General features: G+C 44.1%; 1 protein-coding gene and 1 pseudogene across 3 annotated transcripts in view; both read right to left on the bottom strand.

The window, feature by feature from the left end:
* ASTN2 (astrotactin 2) overlaps positions 1-18,282 on the bottom strand; it is a 1,052,667-nt gene that overhangs the window by 354,971 nt on the left and 679,414 nt on the right. The window lies entirely within an intron of this gene.
* On the bottom strand, positions 10,371-10,489 carry LOC111749913 (5S ribosomal RNA; annotated as a pseudogene).

The following is an 18,282-nucleotide window of genomic DNA, read 5'->3' as shown; positions in this document are numbered from 1 at the left end:
TACCTCTTCATGAAGTACCTACTGTGTATTGGGCACTCACAATCTAGATGGGGAGACAGACCTGTAAACTGGTCCCCTATTGAAGGACTCTGAAAGAGAACAGAGGATGGCCTCCTAATCTTTCTAAGGAAGAGATGGTCAAGGAAGACTCCTAGAGGAGGTGAGAGGCTCCAGATGTAAACCAAGATTAGATGGGAATATGTTGGACAGAAAAACTGGAAGAGCATTCCAGGTAGAGGGAAAAGCACATGCAAAGCCAGGGAGCCATGAGGACTTTCAGGGAATCCAGAGAATTACAAACAACACCCACCACTTGCCTGTCAGTTTGTCATACTGTGGTGGCTTGCACGTTGCTATGATTCTGGAAGCTATGCCACTGGTATTTCAAATACCAGCAGGGTCACCCATGGTGGACAGGTTTCAGAGGAGCTTCCAGACTAAGACAGACTAGGAAGAAAGGTGTGGTGATCTACTTCCAAAAATTAGCCAGTGAAAACCCTATATATAGGCATAATGCTAAGTGAAGCAAACTGAGCACATAAGGACAAATATTGTATGATCCCTCTTTCATAAGAAGACAACAGTAGATATATGTATATGTATATATACACAAAGGAAAAGAAAACCTATGTATAATGTCAATCACTAGAAAAGGACATCATGCTTGATAAAGTACAGGGTCAGAAAAAATGAGGGAAACCCTCAATGAGATGGATTGACACAATAACCACAGCAACCGACTCAAATATACCAATAATCATGCAGACAGAGCAGGACCGGGCAACATTTCGATCAGTTATACAAAAGGGTGCTGTGAGTCGGAGGCGACTTGATGGCAGCTAACAACAACAAGAAGCAGCTCAGCAGAAGTGGGCTGCAGAGGGCAGGGTGAAGGCAGGGAGCAGATGAAGCCTGAGAGGAAGGCTTGGGCCCTGTTATGTAGAGCCTTTCCCACCAGGCTAAGAAGATTGGCCCTTATCCTGCACACCACGGGCAGCCACTGAGGAGCTCTGAGCAGGGCGGTGACACGATCCGATCAGCATTTTAGTAAGATTACTCTGGCTGCTGAGAGCAGAATGGACTGGGAATGAAGACTGGGGGACGAGTCAGGGAACAGTTGAGGATTCCAGTTAGAGACAGCCTGGCTCATAGGCAATATTCAGAAGGGCATGGAGGCAAAACTTTCCAGTCCTGGCAGAGACCCGCACATACTGATGGGCAGCTTTGCCATTTAACTGCCTCTGTGACTTTGCAGCGATAACTCAGCTCCCTGAGCTTCAGGGGCTAATAATAATACCTCCTTCATGGAGTTTCAGTGAAGAACAAATGAGAGAACGTGCATCAAAGTGACCTACAAGGTCTAAGGCACTGTGGAAGTATCAGTGATCAGTTATTTAATTATAGCAGCACTGCTGGGTCTAATCATTACTTCACTCTGCTGTCTTTCATTCCCATAGCTGGCATCCAGAGATGGAACATAGTATAGAATTAGAGCCTCAAGGCCCTAGTTTTGTCTCTTACTGTCCATGGTCTTGGGAAGTCCCTGAATCTCTTTGCTTCAGTTACTTCATCTCTCAAATGTGGAGGATATTCTTCTCCTTGCCTGTTGTTCAGAATGCCCATGAGGATGAATCTAGATAGCTGACATTCGAGGGCTTTGAAAAACACAAATCTTTAGCAACACAAAGAGCAAAGTGGGATGAACTCAAATTCACTGAGAACTTTTCATGGTCTTTATATTTTAGACCAGGGATTGGCAAACTACAGCCTGCAGGCCAAATCCAGCCCACTGCCTGATTTTGAACAGACCAGGAGATATGAATGATTTTTATATATTTCAGTGGTTAGAAAAAATCAGAAGAATATTTCGTGTGACATGTGAAAATTACATGAAATTCAAAATTTAGTGTCCCTAAATAAAATTGGTTGAAGCATACACGCCCCATCATTTACACTGTTTTCACACTACAACCACAGAGTTGAGTCCTTGTAACAAAGATCACATGGCCGCACAGCCTAAAATGTTTACTCTCAGGCCATATGCAGAAAAAAATTGCCGATCCCAACTTGAGATTGATTATTACAACCCTGTGAGTTAGGGATTTTTTTCTTTCTTTCTCCATTTTACAGATGAAGAAACTGAGGCTCAGAGAAATTGCACCACTTGCCTAAAGTGACACAGAATGAAAATTGCTTCAAGGCCACGATTACTTTATTCTAAGTCCATTCCCTTTCCACCTCACCTTGATGTCCCCATAAGGAACTGATTTTCCTTCTTCCATGGGTTAGTCTAGGCTGTCTTCCCCACCAGACTATAAACTGTGTGAGGCAGAGGCTGAGGCTGCCTTACTCATCACTGTTTCTCTCATATCTAACACGCTGCTTGGCACGCGGCAAAGAAACCAAGCCGGTAGCTGTGGAGTTGATCCTGAATCACGGCGACCCAGCGTAATTCAGAGTAGAAGTGAGCACCACAGGATTTTCAATGGTTGTAATCTTATGGAGGAGTATGTGGGTGGTGCAAACAGCTAAGTGCTCAGCTACTAACAGAAAGGTTGGCAATCCGAATCCACCTAGAGGCACCTTGAAGAAAGGCTTAGTGATCTGCTTTCCAAAAAGCTCATAGCATTGAAAACCCTATCATAGGGAGTGCAGTTCTGCTCTGACACACCTGGGGCTGCCATGACAGAATTGACTTGACAGCAATGGGTTTGGTTTGGTTTTGGAATTTTATGGAAGTAGGTTGCCAAGCCTTTCTTCTGCGGCACTGCTGGGTAGATTAGAACTGCCAACTTCCTGTTTAGTAGCCAAGGGCTTAACCATTTATCTTACCCAGGGACCTTACAAGTGCTTAATAAACAATTGTTGCTGTGCTAGACACAAGTGGCTGGGGTAGCTAATTTTTTCTATCACATTTCTCCCCAGCAATTCAGAGGTTTAAGCTATAAATTTATAAGATACACTCCTTTTCTCCCGTCCCTTTTGGAAATGAGTATAATCTCCCCCTGAGGACAGTGATTTGGAGACTTTAGCACACCCTCTGTTCACAATTTCTCAACAGGAGCCCAGCGTCTGCTGTGTTTTATTGCACGTGGCTCCTGTGATCAATACCGGCCCACCTCTTCCTCCGGCTACACAGTGGCTCAGGGCCCCTGAAGGCCACCTTCAAATACACAGACTTTCTACTTGTCCAGACAAACCCCATTGCTTATATTTCCTGCAAACATGCAAGAGAATATCCACTGAACACACAGTGGTGAGAGAAAGCACTGCCTGTGCTTGTTTGGGGTGGTGCAGTCAGGTGGGCCTGGGTTTTAATCCAGCTCTAACAATGATTTGCTGGGTGACCTAGGGCAAGACACTTCACCTCTCTGAGTTTCAGTTTCTTTATCTGCAAAATCAGATGCTAAAGCCCCGCTGTCAGAGTTATGGAGAGGACTAAACAGGGTGATAGGTAGAGGAAGTGCCTTGCCGTACCTGGCTCATATAGATTCTCAGTAAGCACTACTATTGTTTGCTTCTCTACAACATGCAAAGCACCGGACAAGGGGATTGGGGACATAGAGTGGGGGTGAGGGAGAGACACAACCAAGTTTAACTGTAGCACAAGGCAGAGTAGTATGGATTGCGGGGGAAGGCCCAGAGGAAGCGGAAACAAGAACGTAGCTTTTACTGAGGATCTCTTGAGGACCAAATACTGTTCTGGGCACTTTGCTTACATAATCTCTTTATTTTTACACCATTCCTAATAAGCAGAGAATGTTCTCTTTGTTATTAAGAAAAAAAACAAAGTTAAGTCAGTTCCAGCTCGTGGCAATCCCATGTGTGCCAGCATAGAACTGTGCTCCATTAGATTTTCAGTGGCTGATTTTTGGGAAGTGGATTGCCAGGACTTTCTTCTGAGGTACCTCTGAATGGACCCAAACCTTCAACCTTTTGGTCAGTAGCCAAGTGTATTAATCATTTATACAAACCAGGGATTCCTGTTCACTTCATTACATGGATAGGAAAAACTGGTGATAGAGATATTAAGTGACTTGTCTGAGGCCACACAGCTTGTGTAGCAGACACTATGATGCTCCACCCAGATCCCCCTTTAAGGAAGGACTTGCTGGCCCAGCTGCCAAGTGTGCTGTCCTCAGGCAGCCTTCAGGGACTGCCTCTGCTGCAAAAAGCTTCCTTGCCCAAACTCTGTCCCTGCCTGGGGTGGCTGTATTCATGACTGGTCATTATTGCAGGGGAGAAAGGAGGCCTAGACATCTTGGCCCAACTTGGGGCAATGCTGAAGGGCCATTGCATCCCAGGGGTCCCAATAAAGTGAGCGAGGCTGACTTTGAGCCTACAGGGCAGCTGGACTTCTTCCCAACCCTGCTTCCACTCCTCCCTTCCACAGGGTCAATCCCCAGCAGGCTCCTGAATACACATTCTGTTTGTTGAACTCAGATTCTGGCTTCCCTAGCAACCCGTCTTGTTACGGCAGCTAATAAGTGATGGAGCTGGCATTTGAACCCATGCCTATTCAGTTCTCCACTTTAGCCTCTTGCTGTGGACAACTGCATAGCTAGTTCAATCATTCATTAATTCATTAATTTCTTAAACAAATGTTTACTGAGTTTTACAAGAATTGTGATCCTCTCTTTAATTCCCATCTTCAAGGAGCTCAGAATGCAGTATAATTATATTTGATGTTTCTGATACAATTATCTCCCCGCCTTTATGTAAGTGCTGGCATCTGGGCATTTTAACTGCTCTCTGATATTTTAACTGGAAGCTGAGGGTGGCATCCATTTTATATAATGACAGTGGACTAAGGCATCACTCAGGCCCTCAATTCTTTGGCAAAGCCCCCACTGCCCTCTTTGTGTCTTCTTTGCCTGCATACTCAGCCCAGCACCACCTCTCTGGCTTTTGTCTCTTGTTTTCACCTCATTTAATTCTGTAAAAATCCTCTCTATCTTTGAGAGATGCTGTGTGAAATGCGGATGTGTCTACAGTGTGCCTGCTAATGACAAATTTGAGGACTGAGACAGCATGGGGCTGAATTAGGGTAATTTAGCCCAAGAGGGTTCCTTCTAAGCAAAGTCCAAGTTCTACCTGAGAGCACCGTCTGATGTGGCACAGCAGCCTAAAGAACCTTTCCTTCTGAAGAAAGCCCCTATGCTCCCTCCTTTCACTGTGCTTGTCTTCCAGGCCCCCTGCAGCTGAACCTATATGGCTCCTGCCGCCTGAGTCCTGGACCAGCCCAGGTCTTGAGGAAATCCAAAGCGCCTGCGCCCCCAGCCAGGGTTTGGAGTTAAATCAGAACCCCAGACAGCACCAGCTGCATCCCCTCTGGCTAGCTTGATGCCTCCGTTAAGCTATTACATCAGGGACTTGAAGTGTAAGCTGGTTTGACCTTTCTGGAGGGTATGTGGCATTGGGTACCAACATTTAAACGTGCATACCCTTTGCCCAAGAGGTTCTGCTTTCAGGGATTGATACTGAGATAATCAGTCAGATGAGCACAGCTGTATTTACAAGGATGCTTATCATAATACGGTTTATGTGAAGAGCTGGAAAATCTAAATGTCTATCAATAGGGAATTGATTAAATAAATTATAAGCCTGGATAATGGAATACTGTGCAGGCATTTAAAAAAAAAAAAAAAGCAACACAGTTGAAATTTAAAAATTAGTAAGGAAAGATCTCTAGGGCATGCTGTTAAGTTTAAAAAAATACATGCTTATACATGCTTATACTGAGCTATCCTAGTTATGTAAATTTTCTCTATATAATATGTGACTACAAACTCAGAGGGACATTTTTAAGGAGGTTCACAAAAATGTGAAGGTGGTAGCCAGCCGATGAGACATCAGTAGATTTGTAACTTCTTCCTTTTTAAATATCGCTCAGATTTTCTACAGGAACATATGTGAACTTTATGAGGCGGGGGGAATACAGGCTGTGGCCCTGGGCAAATAATTTTCCCTTTCAGTCCTAATGAAAAGGGGATAATATTACCTATTAAAAAGATCATTAAAATATTAAATAAAAATGTTTTTAAGGTGCTCAGAACAGAGCCTAACACAGGACCATAACCAAAAAATCCAACCCATTGTCATCAAGTTGATTCCAACTCATAGCGACCCTACAGGACAGAGTGGAACTGCCCCATAGGGTTACCAAGTCTGTAAATCTTTGAGGAAGCAGACTGCCACATCTTACTCCCACGGAGCAGCTGGTGGGTTTAAACTGCCGGCCTTTTGGTTAGCAGCTGCGCACTTTAACCACCGCACCACCAGGGCTCCTCTAACGCAGGACAAGCCTCAATAAATTGTCGCAATTAAGGAGCCTTGATGGCTCAGTGGTTAAAGCAGTTGGCTGCTAACCAAAAGGTTGATAGTTCAAACTCAACAGCCAGTCCTTGGAAAAAAGATGGTGGCAGTCGGTTTCTGTAAAGATTTACAACCTTGGAAACCCTATGGGGCAGCTCTACTCTGTTCTATAGGACTGCTATGAGTCAAAATCGACTCTATGGCAGTGGACTTTTTTTTTTTTTTTTTAGTAGTAGTTATCATAAAGAAGCAAGGATGGAGCAGATATCCTGGATAAATGGCCTAGAACTGACAGTGAGATAACAGTGAGATAAAGGGGCAATTTTGCTAGTAAAGGAGGACACAGAATTAAATTTGGAGGGTTTAGAAAAAACTTAACTGAGGGCCAAACTTGATCCCTTGTACCCTATAGGCACACACACATATACACACACAAGCATACACATTCACATTCAAGTGCATGTGAACACACACAAATGCATACATTCACACTAACATACACTTAAACCCATGCACACATTCACGTATGCACACACAAGCACACTCACACACAAACACAAATACACATTCACACTCATATATACATAAACACACCCACATACACACAGAAGTACACGCACATACATAAACACATACACACAAACACACATAGTGGCATATATGGCAGGAGATGGGGAGGACCAATCCTGCGAAACCGACCCAATTGGCACCCCCTAGCCCCCAGCCAAGGTGGATGTCAGAGGAGACTCTGAAATTTGCTCTTCAGCGTCGAGCAGCTAAAGCAAAAGGAAGAATTCATGAAATAAAAGAACTGAACAGAAGATTTCAAAAGGCCTCTCGAGAAGACAAAATCAAGTATTATAATGACATGTACAAAGAGCTGGAGATGGAAAACCAAAAGGGAAGAACATGCTCGGTGTTTCTCAAGCTGAAAGAACTGAAGAAAAAATTCAAGCCTCGAGTTGCAATAGTGAAGGATTCCATGGGGAAAATATTAAATGATGCAGGAAGCATCAAAAGAAGATGGAAGGAATACACAGAGTCATTATACTAGAAAGAATTAGTTGATATTCAACCATTTCAAGAGGTGGCATATGATCAGGAACCGATGGTACTGAAGGAAGAAGTCCAAGCTGCTCTGAGGGCACTGGCGAAAAACAAGGCTCCAGGAATTGAAGGAATATCAATTGGGATGTTTCAACAAACAGGTGCAGCGCTGGAGGTGCTCACTCGTCTATGCCAAGAAATATGGAAGACTGCTTCCTGGCCAGCTGATTGGAAGAGATCCATATTTATGCCTATTCCCAAGAAAGGTGATCCAATCGAATGTGGAAATTGTAGAACAATATCATTAATAGCACACGAAAGCAAAATTCTGCTGAACATCATTCAAAAATGGCTGCAGCAGTATATCGACAGGGAACTGCCAGAAATTCAGGCCGGTTTCGGAAGAGGACTTGGAACCAGGGATATCATTGCTGATGTCAGATGGATCCTGGCTGAAAGCAGAGAATACCAGAAAGATGTTTGCCTGTGTTTTATTGATTATGCAAAGGCATTTGACTATGTGGATCATAACAAATTATGGATAACATTGCAAAGAACGGGAATTCCTGAACACTTAATTGTGCTCATGAGGAGCCTTTACATAGATCTAGAGGCAGTTGTTCGGATAGAACAAGGGGATACTGATTGGTTTAAAGTCAGGAAAGGTGTGCGGCAGGGTTGTGTTCTTTCACCATACCTATTTAATCTGTATGCTGAACAAATAACATGAGAAGCTGGACTATATGAAGAAGAACAGGGCATCAGGATTGGAGGAAGACTTATTAACAACCTACGTTATGCAGATGACACAACCTTGCTTGCTAAAAGTGAGGAGGACTTAAAGCACTTACTAATGAAGATCAAAGACCACAGCCTTCAGTACGGATTACACCTCAACATAAAGAAAACAAAAATCCTCACAACTAGACCAATGAACAACACTGTGATAAACGGAGAAAAGACTGAAGTTGTCAAGAATTTTATTTTCCTTGGATCCACAATCAACAGCCATGGAAGCAGCAGTCAAGAAATCAAAAGACGCATTGCATTGGGTAAATCTGCTGCAAAGGACCTCTTCAAAGTATTGAAGAGCAAAGATGTCACCCTGAAGACTAAGGTGTATCTGACCCAAGCCATGGTATTTTCAATTGCATCATATGCATGTGAAAGCTGGACAATGAATAAGGAAGATCGAAGAAAAGTTGACGCCTTTGAATTGCGGTGTTGGCGAAGAATATTGAATATACCATGGACTGCCAAAAGAATGAACAAATCTGTCTTAGAAGAAGTACAACCAGAATGCTCCTTAGAAGCAAGGAAGGCGAGACTGCATCTTACATACTTTGACATGTCGTCAGAAGGGATGAGTCCCTGGAGAAGGAAGGACATCACGCTTGGCAGAGTACAGGGTCAGCAGAAAAGAGGAAGACCCCCAACGAGGTGGACTGACACAGTGGCTGCAACAATGGGCTCAAGCATAACAACGATTGTAAAGATGGCGCAGGACCGGGCAGTGTTTCGTTCTGTTGTGCATAGGGTTGCTATGAGTCCGAACCGACTCGACGGCACCTAACAACAACAACAGCCCCCACCTGCACACACCCATGTCCCCTCTGATGAGAGGCTCTGGCTGCTGTTTGCTGGCTCCCTGAGATTGTCTCCCTGTGAGGAAAGGGAGGGGTTGCTTAGGAGAGGCGGAGGTGACGGTTCGGGTTTAATTAAGCAGGACACCCAGAGACAGGCTTGGAGGATGCGCTGTAAAAGACATTCTGCTGAACTCGGGACCCCTGTTCTTCAGGCGTACACGGGCCTGACAAAACATTTCAAAGCGGAGAAGAACATTAGGAACAGAGGGAGCTGACAGCTCCTAATAGCACAGTAACAAGTAGACACTAATAAAGAGCGTGTTTGTGAGCTGAGTGGCTCCAGAGACAGAGACTACAGGCTTCTTAAAACGGATGTTGGCAATGCGGAAGCCTTTCTTCTGGTGTCTTCTGTCCCCTGTGCATCACAGTACAGGGAGAAACTCCCGGTGAATTGTGCGCAGAGGTCCTTGCAGCCAGCACTGTTAGAGGAGTCCTTTAGAGCCCTCTGGGATCAAAACTGTGGGCAGCACAGTGCTATGCAGTCACATGGAAGGAAGGGAGGGAGGGAGGAAAGGAAGAGAAAGAATGAGGGAAGGAGAAAAGGGGGAAGTGGAGAGGGAGAAAAGTGCTGACAAATAAAAAGCAAAGCCGACAAATAAAGACATTGTCTTCAAGTAGTTAACACTTTAGTAGGAGTACACAGAAGTAAAATGACAGGTATATCGTGAACTCCACAAATCCACTCCCCTGCCCATTCTAGCAAAATTAGTTCTAGCAAAACTAGAACTAGTCCTATAAAACTATAACTAGTCCTTGAGTTATTCCATGTCTGTAACTTCTCACCTCTCGTCATCTACCCAGCTCATTGCAATCAGGCTTTTATTACATTCTTTTCACGTGTCCCACCCTTACTACCACTACTGATGGCTTCCAATTTCTAAACCCACAGGTCAGTTTTCTGCCTTTGTCTTAGGTGACCTCTAAGTAGCATGTTACACAGACGAGCAAATCCTCCTCCTGAAGCAAGTACTCCTGGAGTCTCCGTGACTACCTTCTGGCGTTTCCTCCCACCTCCTTGGCCACTCCTTTTGTCCCCATCTCTAAGCAATCTGTCCTTGGCTCTCTTTACTATCTATAGTGTCTCTGGATAATCTCATCTAAAATGATTACTTTAAAACTCATCTATATGCCCATGACTACTCTGAGGTAATGTTCCCCTGCTATTCATAAAGTTTTCACTGGCAAATTTTTTTAGAAGTAGATCACCAGGTCCTTCTTAGTTTGTCTTAGTCTTTCTTCACTGAAAGCTGTCCACCATGAGTGACCCTGCTGGTATTTGAAACATCAGTGGCATAGCCTCCAGCATCATAGTAACACACAAGCCACCACAGTACAACAAACTGAGAGATGAGCGGTAGGTCTAGCCTACAGCACTTGGTATTTCCAGGTCATCTTCCATCCAAGTACTAACCAGGCCTGACCCTGCTTAGCTTCCAAGATCAGACGAGACAGGATATGTTCAGGGTGGTATGGTTGTAGACTTGTCTACGCCAAGAAATTTGGAAGACAGCTACCTGGTCAACTGACTGGAAGAGATCCATATTTGTGCCCGTTCCAAAGAAAGGTAATCCAATGGAATGCAGAAATTATCCAATAATATTAATATCACACACAAGTAAAATTTTGCAGAAGATCATTCAAGAACAGTTGCAGCAGTACGTTGACAGGAAACTGCTAGAAATTCAAGCCTGATTCAGAAGAGGACGCGGAACAAGGGATACTGTTGCTGATGTCAGATAGATCTTGGCTGAAAGCAGAGAATACCAGAAGGATGTTTACCTGTGTTTTATTTACTATGCAAAGGCATTTGACTGTGTTAAAAAAAAGGTCATAACAAATTATGGATAACATTGCAAAGAACGGGAATTTTAGAACACTTAATTGTGCTCATGCAGAACCTGTAGATAGATCTAGAGGCAGTTGTTTGAACAGAACAAGGGGATACTGTGTGACTTAAAATCAGGAATGATGTGTGTCAGGGTTATATCCTTTCACCATACTTATTGAATTTGCATGTTGAGCAAATAATCCAAGAAACTGGACTACATGAAGAAAAACAGGGCATCAGGATTGGAAGAAGACTCATTAACAACCTGCAATATGCAGTTGGCAAAACCTTGCTTGGTGGAAGTGAAGAAGACTTTACGAAGATCAAAGACTACAGCCTTCAGTATGGGTTACACCTCAACATAAAGAAAACAAAAAATCTCACAGCTGGACCAACAAGCAACACCATGACAAGTGGAGAAAATATTGAAGTTTTTAAGGATTTCATTTTACTTGGATCCACAATCAACACCCATGGAAGCAGCAGTCAAGAAATCAAACAATGTAGTGCATTGGGCAGACCTGCTGTAAAAGACTTCTTTAAAGTATTAAAAAGCAAAGATGTCATTTTGAGGACTAAAGTGTGCCTGACCCAAGCCATGGTATTTTCAATTGCCTCATATGCATGTTAAAGCTTGGCAATGAATAAGAAGACTGAAGAAGAATTGATGTCTTTGAATTATGGTGTTGGTGAAGAATATTGTCTTAGTTATCTATCTTGTCATCAATCTTCCCCTAGTCTAGGAACTTCTCAGTGCAGGGACCCCAGGACTAAAGGACACATTCTGCTCTTGGATCTTCTTTCTTGGTGGTATGAGGTCCCTCTCCTCTCTGCTTGATTCCTTCTATTTCAAAAGAGATTGATTCAAGATACAACCTCGTCCTGTAGATTGAGTCCTGACTCTTTAACATAATTACCTCTAATCCTGCCTCATTAGCATCATAGAGGTTAGAATTTACAACAATAGGATAATCACATCAGTTCACAAAATGGTAGACAACCATACAATACTGGAAATCATAGCATAGCCAAGTTGACACACATTTTGGGGGGATACAATTCAATCCATAACAACCAGAAGAATGAACAAATCTGTCTTGGAAGAAGTACAGCCAGAATGCTCCTTAGAAGCAAGGATGGCAAGACTTCATCTCACATACTTTGGAAATGTTATCAGGAAGGACCAGTCCCTGGAGAAAGACATCATGCTCAGTAAAGTAGAGGATCAGTGAAAAAGAGGAAGACCCTCAATGAGATAGATTGACAAACTGGCCCTAACAATGGGCTCAAACACAAACGATTGTGAGGATGGCACAGGACCACACAGTGTTTTATTTTGTTGTACATGGGGTTGCTATGAGTCGGAACCAACTTGAGTGCACCTAACAATAACACTCTGTGATATGCTATACCTGTTTTTGGCTCAGAAGAAAGACCCAGGCTGGGGATACAGATATGGATGATAGCATATATGGGATGCTATCAGAATACTTCTTAGAAGCAAGATGGCAAGACTTCAGCACCTTTGGACATGTCATGAGGAAAGACTGCTAGAAAAGGACATCATGTTTGATAAAGTCGAGGCTAATGAAAATAAGGGAAACCCTCATTGAGATGTATTGACATAATAAGTGCAACAATGGACTCAAGCATACCAATGATCATGGAGATGACACAGGACTGGACATCATTTCCTTCTGATATACATAAGGCTGTCATGAGTCAGAGCCAACTCCATGGCAACTAACAACAATCATGGGGTGCCTTGATAGTGTATAGCCCACAGAGAGTACATAAGGAGAGAAAACAAAAGTACTAAGGATAAAGCCCCAGAAAGGCTGAGAAATACCCAAACAGGCTGGAAGAAAACTACGAGCAGAAACCAAGGGAAAGTATCAAGAAAAAGTGAACAATGGCACTAAATAAAGGGAAGAGTTGATGTGAAGTGAAGAATGAAACCTATGTTTTGGGTGTAACCATGAACAGGCACACTTCTGGCCTTGGTAGAAGCAAGCAGTTCTGTGGAGTGATAGGTGCAGAAGCAGACTGTGGTGGGTAGAGGAGTAAGTGGGAAGTGAGGAAGTGGAAACCATTTGCACAGCCTTCTCTTTCTAGAAGTCTGGCTGTGAATGGAAGACATAAGGTAGTAACTAGAAGGCAATTCAAAGTTTGGGGGTGGGGTGAGATGCGGAGAGACGAACACATTTACAGGCTGAGGGGAAAGAGTGAGGAGACAGGGAGACATTTAAGATTAAAAAAAAAAAAAGATAAAAGGGAGGGCAAATGAAGGATTCAGGTTGCTTAAGATACTGGAGAGCGTGGGTTTCTTCAGGCAGTTGAGGAAACACCTTGTCCCCTAAAGCAAGAGGGGGATGTCAGAATGTGTGTGTGTGTGGGTACATCTGAAGGAGGTTTGGAAATTATCTCCTTTCATGCCTGATAGGCTCATATTTTAAAATTTAAAATAGAAAAGGGAGGAGGGAAGGCTGAAGTTGTTTGGGCATCTAAACAAGGGCTTTGGAGGTTTGAAAAAAGCCACTGGCGGGGGGGATGGGGAGAAGGAGGAGAGCAGCGAGGTAATTCCTACTAGTGCTGAGGACCCAGCTGCTATTGGAGGCCATGTTAGAAGGAAGATGGCTGGCTGGGTTGATTCAGGGTTGGAGATCTATGTAAAACTAGTCCTTCCCTCACCTGCATCTTCTCCAGGAAAACAAAGCAACAACAGCTTCCATTGTTATGTGCCAGGTGCCTTACGTACAGCATCTCTAATTCTCAGGATAGTGCTGCAAAGCTGTTAAGTATTCCCCTTATTACCTCTGAGGAACTCAGGTCCCAGAGTGGTGATGTAATTTGCCCAAGGTTTCATAGCCCGTCTGACTCCAAAGCTCTGGTCCCTTACTCTGTACCTTGTCACAACCTTTGAGACTTGGTGTCAGTTCTCATTTCCCCCCTGAGTTTTTGCTTCTCTTGGATAAACAGGCTTTGAATACTTCCTTATGGGACCTTGTTTCCAGTCCCTTCCCTCTCCCAGCTTCCCTTCCAGTTTGTTAGTTTCTGGTTCTTGAACACATGTGTACTCATACACGCTTTTTCAAGGTGGTAATGAGTTCCCTATGGGGAAGCCAAGAGTCCTCTGTAAAAAGTTCTTGATCAGGACTCTTTGGCTGGTTTCCCCAAGGACACTTTCACATGCTTCAATCTAGTTTCATCCCTAAAACAATCTGCCCATTAAGATGCCTTCGAAGAGCAAAGGGGATAGGGGTGGGTATTACATGACCACCTCGCTCACCCTCCCTCCAAAAACTCACCCCCATGCTCAGGAAAGACCAAACCATCTGTAGTGTTTTCTTCCCACTTTCTCTGGTTTTTTTACCTGCTGATTTCTCTGCCTGAATTATCTGTTTCACTGTCCTTCCCTAACAACCACTCACTTTTCAAGATTCAACTCAGGTGTCACCTCCTCTCAGAAGTGTCTCAGGGGACCCAGGCTTTATCAGGTGTCCCCTGCACTTTATGCTTCTTCTATCATAACACAGAAGACACAGAACACAATGAGTAAGAGTGGGCTAGTGGGCTTGTTATTCAGACTAGACAAGACCTGGTTCAGGGCACTTAATACTGCTCATGTTACTTAGTCTTCCAATATTTCCTCAGCTGTAGAATGGGGATAGTGAATACCTACCTCAGAGGGTTGCTGGGAAGAAGAAAGGAGGTGACCCACAGAAAGCACCTGGCACAATACTCAGCACATAATAAATGGTGGCTGTTACTTCTATCAAACAGTGCTGTATTTAGTTTACTCTTAGCTCTTCCCCACCACCACAACAGTTCTAAGAGGGCAGGGATAGAACCTGTTCATGTGTCTATCTCTAGGATCTCATACAGAGCCTGTTGCACATACACAGTAGGGGCTCATGAATAAATGAATGGATGAATCCAAGTTGTCTCAGTATGTACTGTCCTTGGGAATCACATTTTCTGAAATTACCTACCTCATTTCCATTTTATCTTAAGAGAAGATGAAGGGTAATATAGATCTTCATTTAAAGGGCAGGAGGCCACCCTAAGGACTGACTGGATGGTTGGGAGATTTACAGGGTTGAGTGCCAGGCTTCATGCAGCACTATGGACAGCAATGGTGGCCATGCCCAGCTGGAATATGGTCACTTCCCTCAGAAGAGGTCAAGACCAAGAGGTCAGGTAGCCAAGAGTGTAGACATCAAGAGAAGATCTAAGTCACATGTAGTGGTGGGGATTCTGCTAGTTCATGCCACTGGTACTTGTGGTATAGCTTTTATAGCTGACTGCAAATGCAATAGCTCCAGGGTCTGTTCTTACTGTTTGGTGTCCATACCATTACATCTATGAAGTACATTAAATATTACCCTTTCTCTGAAACGCCAGGATCCTAGGGTTTCTAACAGGGCTGTGGAAGGTGATGAGGAACTCAGTTAGACCATTGCAAACCCAAAGACTAGATTTAAGGTGGCCTAATTTTTTTTTTTTTTTTTAAAGCGAAGAGCAAAGAGGCAGAGGTCAGGTCAGGCAAAGTCCTGTAATCTAGTTGAGTCAATGAGTTAGCAATATGAGTGATGCAATGCAAGCTAACCCTTAGAAAACTGTGACAACCAGAGGTTCGTTATGGGGGAAACATGATCAGCCCCATTCCCAGGACTGCCTTCTTTCTCAGCCACCATCTCCCCAGCACTCTTCTTCCTGTACCTGAGCCACTTGACTCTAGCCAGTAGCCTCATCTTAATATACAGTCACTGGGACCAGGCATGATTCCAGAAACAGGAAATTTAAGAACCCCTAGTTTTTTTTTAGTGGTGTAGTGGTTAAGAGCTGCGGCTGGTAACCAAAAGGTTGGCAGTTCAAATCTACCAGGTGCTCTTTGGAAACCCTATGGGGCAGTTCTACTCTATCCTATACGGTCGCTATGAGTTGGAATTGACTCAGTGGCAGTGGATTTGGTTTTCTTTTTCCTAGTCAGAGATAAGGGGACTTAGCTTTGGGTAAGGATTTGGTACTTACGTAGGATAAATCACTCACTGAGGGGCGCAGTCATTATTTCTTTATAGATCTATCTTTCCTGCTAGCTTGAGGCTTTTCTAGAAGCAGTAAGGATGAAAAAGGAAAAGAAAGAGAAATAAAGAAAGGAATGGAAGGGGAAGAAACTAGGCTGGCTGATGGTTTTACTCTCATCCTTGGGAATAGGGATTCCCTCCACTTTATTTTCTCAAATGCCTGTCTTGATAACCTGCCTAGCAAGTCACACTCTTTTGATCCTTGCCACTTTCTCTCTGGGAGCTGGAATTCTAACCCTAAACCATTATCCCATATCTGTGTCCTTTAGCCTTTGCAACATACGTGGTTCCTGTTGCAAAGACCTGGGCCCCAACCCTGAGCCCACATATACCTGCACTGTCCTAGGGGGCCTGTCTTGGACTTCCCAACTTGCTACAGTTAAGCTTTACCTTTATGGAAGCTTCCTGTCATGGAGCTTACATTCCTACTGTGACCTTACCCCAGAGGTCAATGGATTCTAGGGAGGAAATGCTGTAACATAGTGGGGAGATCATGAGGGAGAACAGGGGTTACAAAGAAGATCTGACAGCTTAATGCCAGGAAGGTAGGTGGGACCCTGCTTCCTCATCAGGAAGTATTTCACACAAGGACAGGCCTCGAAGAGTTGGAACAGACACAGAACTCAGAATTCAGGTTAGGAAGAGGGAAGAGAAAGCACGCACTTGAGTATATACCACAGGCCAGGCACTGTGAGATTACATAATGATCTCCTTTAATGTTACCTTTTTTTTTTTCACCCCTTGCAGTAGGAAACATTCCCATTTTACAGATCAGAAAATTCAGGTTCAGAGAGGTTAAGAATCTTGCTCAACATCACAGAGCAACTGAGAGGTGGCGCCCAGAATGGAAGCAGCTCTGTCTGACTAGAAAGCTTTCTCCCCCTCCCAAAGAGTCAGAGTTCTAGCCTAGATACATTGACTCAGAATATCCCCACACTTTTAATGCACGCTTATCCCAAACTAGCCCTACGTTCCCAGGATTTCCAAGAAATAACTGTCTTTTACAGTTTTAGAGAGAGAGATCAGTGTCTTCTCTGCTTGTGTGGCTCCTTCACCAGGAAGTTGTAGGATCACAGAACATCAAAAGTGTAAGCACACGAGTGACCTGCTGGAGCGGTGGTTTTTTTTGTAGCAAAAGCAATGTTTGGAACTAATTCCAATATATGAAACAGACACTAGCAAAGCACTGTCCAGCCCCATCTGTATCTGTCTGGGAGGGACTCCTGAGGCTTATCTGCAGACCTCATGGCCCCCTCCAAGGAACTTAGTCTGACCTATTCTGACTCCTCATCTGTAGGTTACCAAGGGATAAGACTCTACCTCTGTTGTCTCTAGTGCTCTCTATTCTAAGGTGGCCAGGTTGTATCCATCAGGGTGGAGGAGAAGGTGCCCTGTGTCTATGCAAGTGACCTGCATGGACATGAGATCTGGAGGTAGAAACTTCTTTCTGGAAGAGAATAATTAATAATAGTGATCGGCATTTACTGAGCATCTTCTCTGGTGCTAGGTGCAGGGCTAAGAGCTTTGCTTGTATTATTCCATTTAATCCCCTCTGTAGAGACAGCAGTGGTAGTGGGTAGATGATGACCGCATAAGCAGATACAGAAAAAACAAACAAACAAACAAAAAAACAGCTGCCAGCTGCCAGAGTCAACTCTGACTCATGGGTGCCCCGTATGTGTCACAGCAGAACTGTGCTCCACGAGGTTTTCAACGGCTGAGGTTTTAGAATTAAATCACCAGGTCTCTTTTCTGACTTGCCTCTGGGTGGACTTGAACCTCCAACCTTTTGAGTAATCGAACCACTAAACGTCTGCATCATCCTGGCACTTAAACTGAGTCTTAATTCCTCAGCACAATGTGACCCGGCCAGTAAACAATCGAGGAAAGTTTGATCCCCGGCACATTGCTGCAGAACCCAGCGGCTGTCCTGCCTTCCTGGGAGCAGAACACAGTCCTTAAGACAAGGGAAGGCTAGAAGCTTATTCATATTTGCCAACATCTCCTTCCCTTCCCTCCTGGCAATCTCCCAGCAAACACTCTGCACAATCAGACATCTCATTCGCCTCACGGTGACCGCTAACACGCAGGGTCTCAAGTATAAATGCGTACCTCCTAGCTCCCTCTAACAGACCCGCAAGCTCCCATACACACATGTGGGCACCCGCTCATGCATAATGCATGACGCCATGGTCTCAAATCCTGCTAAATTGAGATTCAGTCGGCTGTTGGGTCTGGAGACACCTCAGTGCCTGCGTCATTAGCTGAGCTCTGAAAGCCATCATTGCTGCAGCTACTGTGGCTGACTCACTGAGACTGAGAGCAGGTAATAGAATTGCAGAGACACGTAATAAAAGGG

This window comes from Loxodonta africana, chromosome 9 (genome assembly GCF_030014295.1).
Source record: "Loxodonta africana isolate mLoxAfr1 chromosome 9, mLoxAfr1.hap2, whole genome shotgun sequence".
Taxonomy (NCBI): domain Eukaryota; kingdom Metazoa; phylum Chordata; class Mammalia; order Proboscidea; family Elephantidae; genus Loxodonta; species Loxodonta africana.
Note: the sequence above shows the minus strand (reverse complement) of the source record. Positions and strands in the feature narration are given on the sequence as shown.